This window comes from Cryptomeria japonica, chromosome 5, assembly GCF_030272615.1.
Source record: "Cryptomeria japonica chromosome 5, Sugi_1.0, whole genome shotgun sequence".
In the NCBI taxonomy this organism is placed as follows: domain Eukaryota; kingdom Viridiplantae; phylum Streptophyta; class Pinopsida; order Cupressales; family Cupressaceae; genus Cryptomeria; species Cryptomeria japonica.
Window position 1 is genome coordinate 877,855,919 of NC_081409.1, and position 10,105 is coordinate 877,866,023.

Consider the following 10,105-nt stretch of genomic DNA (forward strand, 5'->3'; position numbering starts at 1 on the left):
TCAATTTATTTAACTAAATCATTAATAACAAAGGCACATTAATGTAATTGAATACACCAACATGAAATAACAAAGGCATATTAATTTAATTTAAATATACCAATAAGAAATAGTATTATCAATTCAAATTAACTTTTCTAACTAGCAAGAGGCACACAAAATGAGAAATAACCACCAAATGACTCACAAAATGAAAATGACAAAGGGCCAAGACTCTCATACTTGTCAAACAAAAAAAAGATGACCAACTGACAACACTCACATGATTGTAACTGTGGGTCAATTTAGGGTCTAATAATTATCTCCTCCACTCCCATTGAACAAATAAGGTACACTTAGACCCGTGAAACCAGGTGAAGTCGACAACCCGTACCTACCAGGTACTTGTACCTGCAATGTGCTACACCAAAGAACCAAGTGTATATAAATAAATATATATAAAAGGTATGACACACATACCGATGAAGGAGAATCGTGATGTTCCCTATCTCACCGGAGTGAGTGAAGGAAAAGCATCCCCTTGTTGGCATTTGCATGAAGATTGAATTGATGATATGTTATGTTGTCATTGATGTCAATTAACTGGTAATGTTATTAAATTGTAATGATGTTCTGTAACCGGTAGGAAGGTTTGTGGAGTGAACCGGTATTGCTAAGTATTGAAGGATTGAACCAGTAAACCCTACCTATTATTTTGATAAACCCTAACCAATTAAGTTTGGCAAATTAGTTATATTGGTTTATAATTTGATGTCGAGTGGTAATGATTATGACATGTATGCATATTGTATGAAGATAGTTTCGAAGTTATTTAAGTGTGTTGTGGTAACTATTTTTTGTCTTGGGAATGAGCAAGTATATTGCATATAATCCAAAGCATGTGATGACTTACTGAGTTCGATGAAGCGATGATCAAATAGCGGTCGAGGCTTTCTTCAATTCACTTATTTGTAATCTCTATGAGAATTAGGTTTTTGTTTTGTTATCGACCTAGTTAATTTGTTTATAAGGTTGATGAGTTGTTTAGTTTAGATGTGTTGGAAAAATTGAATTGAGTGTGTGGTTGCCAAACCGGATGATGTATCTACAGTTTGAGTAAAGGCAAATAGGAGCATGAAAAGGATCTAAACAAGCAAGTGAAGTGCTATTCAAACAGATCAACAAACCCCTATTGTTTTCTAGCAATTACAGTAGTTAAATCTCCTAACCGGGTAAGCTCTAACAAGCTTGGTGTTATACAAATCCTCTAACAAGGTGATCCATTAGCTTGGATTATAAATCCTTTAGAAATGTTACTCCTCACAGGGTATTTCTTCTAACAAGGTATTATAGTCAATCCCTTAACCGGGTGATTCCTAACATGATCAGTTCCTAACAAAACTTTTTGTAAAGCTTTAACAGGCTTCGCTCCTAACAAGGTAAACTTTAGAAGAGTTCAAAATTTCTTGTGAGTCCTATCTCACCATGGTCTTTCCCATTTGGGTTTCCACATCAAAAATATTGTGTCAAGTGGTGAATGTTTTTATGGCTGATTTTTTTAACTACTTATTCCACTTTGATAATTCATGATAACCAGAAACATTATGAAATGAAGTTTTACTTATGTCAGTAAAAGTATTTGAATGGTTAGAAGTTTCAAATTGATTACTCTTATCTGTAGTAACAATCAACTAGTTTAGTTTGATAGTTTTTATCTTGACAGAGATATTACATTGATAGTTATAAGTTTACTTTGAGAATTGATTTTAAGATTGGTGAAGTTTTATCAATTTTTCTATCTACTAATTCACCCCCCCTCTCAGTAGTTGATTGGATCCTTATTCTTTCATCATACCATCAACTGGTATCAAAGCACTTTCAGGTCCTCTAAGGTCTAAGCCTAATAGCTTAAGGTAAAGATCTTGTAAATCATGATGAAGAAGGAAGGTCTGAAGTTTGATAGAGAAAACTATAGGATTTGGAGTGACAGAATAAAAATTTACATCAAGAGTCTTGGAAATTAATACTGGGAAATTCCAATACTCAATATGTTGCACCTTCTGGAATTATGACTGATGATCATAAGAAAAAGCAACAGGAAAACAATCAAGAATTGGAGGCTATTATCAGTTCTTTATCTGATGCTAAATATGTTGATGTTCATGGTTTAGAGACTGCTCATGAAGTATGGAAGAAATGTGAAGAGATTTATAGCGGTGATGAACATGTTAAGATTGCCAAGAAAGAGAGTTTAAGAGGGAAGTTTGATGACATATAGATGGATGAAGGTGAGAATATCCAATAGTATGGTCAGAGGATAAAGAGATAGTTGGTGAGATCAAGAGTGCTAGTGGTAAAATGGATGATGCCACAGTAGTTGGTAAGGTATTAAGAACTCTGCTACTGGTCTATGCTATCCAAGTTGCAGACATTTAGGAGTTGAAATCTATTGACAAAACCAAGGTAACCCTTGATTCCATTATTGGTAAACTTACTGATTTTGAATTAAATGGCAGTGTTCAGAAATCTAAATCAACATTTAGAGCTTTTGTTTCTAACCCATCTATAAGAAAAAGTAGAGATGTCAGTCACAGTTATGAATCTAGATCTAGCAGAGATGTTGATGATGAAGACAGTTTAGTTGAGTTTGAAGCTTTGTTGGCGAAGCGGTTGCCCAGAGGAACCAACAAATATAGAAGAAAGTTACCTTTGAAATGTTTTGCATGCAACAAGATTGGACACATAACTACTAACTATCCCAATGGTGATAATAAGCACAAGCGAGACAAATTCAAGAAGTACAAGGGTAAAGGCATAAGAGATTGTCTTATTGTAGTTGATGGTGGTATCACTGATGAGGAATCCGATGGTGATGCTAATGAAGACATTATGTTTGTATCCATTAAAGAAGAATCATCTGATTTGAAAGCTTTAGTTTCACACATGGATAATTCTGATGATTGGATCATTGATAGTGGTTGTTCACATCATATAACCAGTGATCAGAGAAAATTTCTTTCTTTGAAGGAATTTGATGGTGAAGTTGTAAGATTTGGTAATGACTCACCCTACATGGTTAAAGGTAAGGGAACTATTTCTCTTAATGGAAAAATAAGTGCAAATGATGTCTACTAGGTTGAAGGTCTAAAGAACAATCTGTTGAGTGTTGCCCAACTCAATGACAAAGGATATCCATTGGAGTTTAAAAATGGTATGTGGAAAATCTATGATAGCAAAGGTGAACTTATTGCAACCGGCAAGTAGACTAAAGGTAACCTATTTCACCTGAATCCTAAAGTTAGCAACTGTTTAATTGCTAAAATAGAGGAAAGTTGGCTTTGGCACATGAGATTTTATCATTTGAATTTTGATAACATTGTTAAAGTGAGTAAGCCAAAATCTGTGAGAGGTTTGCCTCAATTGGACAATCCGGTTAATGCTATATGTAAGGAATGCTAGTTAGGAAATTTGACATCCTCAACTTTCAAGAGAAAGTCTTTTTCAGCAGAGCATCTGTTAGATTTGGTTCATGCAGACCTATGTGGACCAATAAGGATTAAAAGTATTCAAGGTGATAGATATTTCATGATCTTCACTGATGATTGCTCAAGGATGATGTGGGTCACATTCTTGAAGGATAAAGTAGAGGAATTTGGTAAATTCAAGGCATTTAGGGCCTTAGTTGAAAAGAAGATTGGAAAGAAGATAAAGTATCTGAGGACAGATCAAGGTGGAGAATTAACTTCTGAGGAATTCACTAGATATTGTGAAGAGAATGGTATCAAATGATAAATTTATGCACCAAGGACACTACAACATAATGGTATTGTAGAGAGAAACAACTGGTCAGTTGTTGAAGCTACTAGGACAATGTTGATACAAGGAGGTGTAGCAAAAACTTTCAGGAGAGAAGCTGTTAGTACAACTGTCTACACTATAAACAAGCTTTTGATAAAAAGAGGTAAGGACAAGACCCCTTATGAATAATAGTATGGTAGATCACCTGATGTTGGTTATTTTAAGATATTTGGTAGCAAATTTTTTATTAAGAGAGGTGACTATATTAGCAAGTTTGAGGCTAAAAGTGATGAAGGTATATTTCTTGGCTATTCCACCAAGAGTAAGGCCTAAAGTGTTTTAACAACTGGACATAAAGAATCATTGAGAGCATTGATGTTTGAGTGGATGAGTATCCCGAAGTCTCAAAAGAAACCATTGTAGAGAAAAAGGATGAAGATCCTTGCATTTTGTAATTTGGAACCCGAACCTGTGAAACCTGAAACTGGTAAAGAAAATACTAATGTACCAGTTCAACTGGAACAAGGAGACTCAGAAGAAGTTGATGAAAATGAAGATGAACCTGAAGATAATGATCATGTTATTCTGAGGTATGTGAGACTCAATCACAATCTTGAACTAATTATTGGAGATAAGGATACTAGAGTGCAAACTAGAAGAAGAATCAGAGAAAATTCCTGCATGATCTCCACTATTGAGCCTAGAATTGCTAAGGAAGCATTTGGTGATGATCATTGGGATAAAGCTATGGAGGAGGAGATTGATCAAATTGAGAAGAACAATAAATGGACTCTTGTACCTTGATTAGTAAACAAAAATGTAATAGGTGCTAAGTGGGTTTTTCAGGAATAAGTTGAATGAAGATGGTGTTGTAGTTCAAAACAAGGCTAGATTAGTTTGCAAAGGTTATGCACAAGAAGAAGGAGAAGATTGTGGTGAGAACTTTGCACCAGTGTCTAGACTAGAAGGTGTCAGAACTTTACTAGATTTTGTAGCTCATAAAGGATTCAAAGTATACCAGATGGATGTTAAGTCAACATTTTTTAATAGAATACTAGAAGAGGAAGTATACATTGAGCAACTAGAAGGTTATGCTTCAACTGACAAGAAGGACATGGTATGTAAGTTGCACAAGGCACTATATGGATTAAAGAAAGCACCAAGAGCATGGTATGAAAGGCTTCATTCACACTTGATGAAGATAGGATTTTAGAGAACCAGTGAAGATAGCAACATATATCTCAAATTTGAAGGAGATAAAATACTGGTTAGTGAAGTATTTGCAGATGATATCATATTTGGGGGAAATAATGACATGAGAAATAATTTTTCAAATGAAATGAAAAGTGAGTTTGAAATGTCTCTAGTGGGAGAGATAAAAAATTTCATTGGTTTGCAAATACAACAAATGAAGAGTGGTATTTTCATCACACAATCTAAGTATGTGAAAGTGGTATTAAAGACATTTGGTATGAGTGATTGTAAACCAGTTGGAACACCAATGGTTACAGGTTGTAAATTCTCTAAGGAAGATGAGGCCGCATCTATTGATGAGAAAGAGTATAGGTAAATGATTTGAAAATTGTATTATGTTGTTCATAGAAGACTGGATATAGCTCATGCAGTTGGTTTAGTTGCAAGATTTCAGAAGAATTTAAAGGAAACACATTTGATAGCAACCAAGAGGATTTTTAGATATTTGAATGGTACTATTGATTATGGCTAATGGTATCCCTATGGAGGAAACTTTGATTTAAAGGAGTACATAGATGCAGACTGAGCTGGTAATGTTGATAATCGGAAAAGCACAATTGGGGGAGCATTCTTTCTTGGAGGAAGACTTGTTTCATGGAGTAGTTAAAAGCAGAGTTGTATTTCACAGTCTACTACTGAAGCTGAGTATGTTTCAACTTATATGAATTGTACCCAAGCTATCTAGATGAAACACATTTTGGAAGGTTTCAAGATGAAGTTTAAAGAACCTGTTAAGATCTTATGTGACAATACCAATGCCATAAATATTTCAAAGAACCCTATCTTGCAAGCACGATCCAAGCACATTGAATTGAAGTATCATTTCTTGAGGGAAAGAGTGCAAAGTAAAGATGTGATCTTAGAGCATGTTTGTACCAAGGAGCAGCTTGTAGATATCTTTACTAAACCTCTGCCTAAGACTACTTTTGAGTATCTTAGAAGTTAGCTAGGGGTTGTGTTGGTATTTTGATGATGTTTAGTTGTGATTGTCACTGATGGACACACACTTATTTGATGTATGAATTATTCTCAACTGGTAGTTGTTCCAACTGGTATTATATGTCATTAAATGTATAGTCTTTGTTTATTGAAGACTATCGCTGTTGTGCAAAAAAAGATTACTGGTCAAAATATGACCCAAGACCCCAAGCAGTATGAAGATCTCAAGCGGAACGAAGGCCCCAAGCGGCAGTTAACCTTTTGATCGGAACACTATGTTCCAGTCTTCCAGTCTTCACTTATCAACCGGTAATCGGTATACCTTGTTAACCGGTATAATTGTAATATGTGATGAGTTATCATGCACTGACACTTTGGCGGTGTTTTTGTGTCGTGTTACCAAATGTGTCTAGATGCACTATACCTAGGAAATTGTAGTCTAATCTTATTAGACTGACATGAAATCAAGTTCCTATATAAGGACATCATGTATAGGGTTTTAGGGAGAAGAGAGTGTAGTGGATATGCACGAGTGTTTTGAGAGTGCAAAATATAGAAGACTGAAGTAATGCTTGAATGTATTTTTACAAGGAGTTGTCAAGGATCTAATCAAGCATTCTATGCTTCTATCTAGATCATTCACTTGTTGATTACTAATATCTTAGACAAGTCTGAAACCCTTAACTGGGTAGGCCCAGCCAAGCCTATTGTAAATCCTCTAACAAGGTGTTTCACAGTTGTGAATCTGAAATCCTCTAACAGGGTAGTCTTTAACAAGATTTATCTCCTAACAGAGATCTGGATTCCTAACAGAATCTATTCTGGTGAAGAACATTGTAAGGCCTTAACCGGTCTGACCTTAACCGGTCTGGTTACTATTTTGCAAATAGTTGACTTGTGAGTTTTACTCACCATGGTTTTTCCCATTTGGGTTTCCACATCAAACATCTTGTGTTATGGTGATTTCACTTCTATGCGTGAATGCTTTATTTTCTATTTAGCGTGTTTGTGTTTTAATCGGTTTATTATTTAAACTACTACACTGGTTTGCAGTCAAACTGCTTAGGAGTTTGTTTAAGTTTTTGGGTACACTAATTCACCTCCCCTCTTAGTATTCATCAATTGGTATCAAAGCCAACCTTTCTATAAGTCTAACCACATGGAAGGAGATATGGGGGAATACAGTATGAGGGAACCCACTCACCATTTGGCTGAATCTAAGAGAGCCTATGATGAACTCAAGATTAAGTTTAAAGCCTCTTTGGCTAAGAGAAGAGAGCTTGTTGAGCAGTTGATGGAATTTAATGAAAACAACTGTTCTGATAAAGCAGACATGGATGCCCTAGTTGGAGAAGTGGAGAAACTAAATGAATCCAAAACTAACCTAAGGAGGGATTTAGAAGGACTAACTATCAAGATGAGTCAGGAGCTAGAGAATAGAAGAAAAGCTTAAGATTTGGTAAAGGACAAGGAACATGAGATCTCTAAATTGAAGCAAGAATTTGGTACCATTACTGCCTATCTGCAGGAGGGTAAAGAAGAGAAAGAAGAAATACAAGCTAAACTGAATGCAGCCATTTCTCAAAATGAAACCTTGATAGAGACCAATGATGTTCTTTCCAAGGAACTTGCTGAGACAAAGGAGATACTTGCTAAGTTCAAATGGAGTGCTGCTATGTTAGAACAAAAGCTGGAATCAGCAAAGCCATCTAAGGATACCATTGGACTTGTTTTCTCTGGATACGAGGAAGGTGAGACCTCTGGAACCAATAGTGATGCACTGAAGAAGCAATCGACACCTAATAACAACAATGTAAGTAAAGGTAAGCAAAAGTTTAAACCTATTTTCTTTAACTATCTTAAGGAAGGACATACTACCAATGTATGTAGGAGCAAGGCTTACAATAACTTTCCTTGCTTTCAAAACAATATGGCTAGACCTGGTAGATTTAATGGTCACAGTTATGCATGCAACAAGTTTAGGCATAGAGATTTTTGAGTGCAAGTCAGTTATGAACAACTTTGGAAGATATCCACCCAGATCTAAAGAAGTTGTCCCGGAACTTCTTGTGAAGTGAAACACAAACCGGTATAGAACTCTTGACCAACGGTCAAATGATTATGGAGTGGCAACTAGTTGGAAAGAAACCTGTTTGATCTGTCATGGTAGTGGTCACACTGCTGCAACATGTAGAAGGAAGAATGGAAATATGAACACCAGACCATGGAGAACACCTAGAATGGTATGCTATCATTGCAACAAACCAAGACACACTGCCAGAGCATGTAGATTGAGAAAGAATCCATCGAGAGACATATCAATCAACCTAGAAGGGAAGATTGATGTTGAAACCATTCAGGAGGATATGGATAAAACATGGAAAAAGAAATATGAAGGGAAGCCACAAGATGTACCAATTTCCGCACCTAGTGTGGAATTCTCTGAACTAGCAAACTGAGCTTTGAAAAGGTTAGGGAGAAGATATCAGTAAAGATGTTTCGAACCCCCAGAGTATATCAGTGAAGCACCTTTATTGGTATTTTTTACCTATCAACCGACAAAAGAAATGAAGCGGCAAAAGAAGAATTAGGGTTTGGACTCTAATAGTGATGCATTTATTATGGTAGGTGGGAGCATGTTTAAAAATGGCTTTTGTCATCATTTTTACTTACCTAATTTCAGAAAAGAATTTTTCTAGCCTGAGCAACACAACTAGAGTGATCCTTCTTGCATTCAAAAGAATTCAGAAATGAATCTTGCATAATATTTTGCAACCACTTCAAGCTATCAGTGTGAAATTTAAAGCGGTAACCAAACGTCTGAAGAAGTGCAGTGAGCTTGATATCGACAAACCCTAAGTTTAGAGAGTAAAGGTATTTCTCATTGGAACATTCTTATCATTTGGAATCTTTTAGATATGACATCTACATCTAAAATCCCCTCTAGTTCTACTGAACCCGAGGATGCACCTGAATTTCTTAAAAGGAAGATGAAATACAATGCCCTATCTCAAATTCCCACTGAAGTCATTATCGAAGGCGATGTTTCAGGATATATTAATTGTAAACTAGAAGACCTAGGGTCCTCAATGATTCACTCCTAGCTAGATCTGTTCTGTGGAGATGATAAGAAGATTAAACCTAAATACAACATAATAGAGAAGAAGAAATTACATAATGCAGTATACTTTCTCAAAGAATTTACAGAATAACACATCAAGATTATCCTTAGTAGGGTTCATGGTGATAAGATGTACCTTGAGCGAACCCATGATATAACATCAAAGTCAATTCATGACGTGACCAGATTCTGCAATGTTGGGGAAGTCCCCATTCTTCAAAAGATCACCAAAACCAAAATGATAGAGCTCATCGGTTCTATGAGTGGCCAATGAGCAATGACGGTCAATACCATTAGAGATGATTTGGTGAAATATGCATGCATGGTAATTGGGTATAGAATATTCTATGCTAACACAATGAATTCTGTTCCTTCAGCTGTGGTGCATGCCGCTTACACGATGATAAAGGAAATGCAGAATGTGACCTATGTACTTGTATGTAGAAACAATTCATAGATAATCTAAAGTCGATCAAATCAGACAAAACCCAGAGGTTTAAGTTTTGTCAATTACTTGTTGGTTTATTTTTCTACTTTCAAGGATATTTTCCTAGAGTTGGTGATGTTCAATGGTCAACTGACCTACCGGTTTCCAGACAAATAAAGGAGAGTCTGCAAGTAGTGGGAACTGCATATCTAGAGACTTTGAATAGATATTTTGATGATTTTAAACTAAAGATGAACTAGAGAATGAGAAAATCTAGTGATCTGGTTAAGAAATATGAAGATGACATCTATTTTACAATCAAAATAGATCATTACATAATGGAAGTGGTCGAACCTAGAAAAGATGTAGTTGAGCCTATGGGGTATGAAGTGGTAGATGATATATTGATAGGGTATGCCTCTACCCTACTTGCTTCACCACTAGATCCCAAGAAGAAGAGGACCGGTACTTACTTAGAAAGGATCAAATCTACTGAGGTACAAAAGCTAAAAAATAATAAAGCAATGCCATCGGCATTGGCACCGATTACATCTACTACTAGTCCTAAAGTGACCAAGAGGTCACTA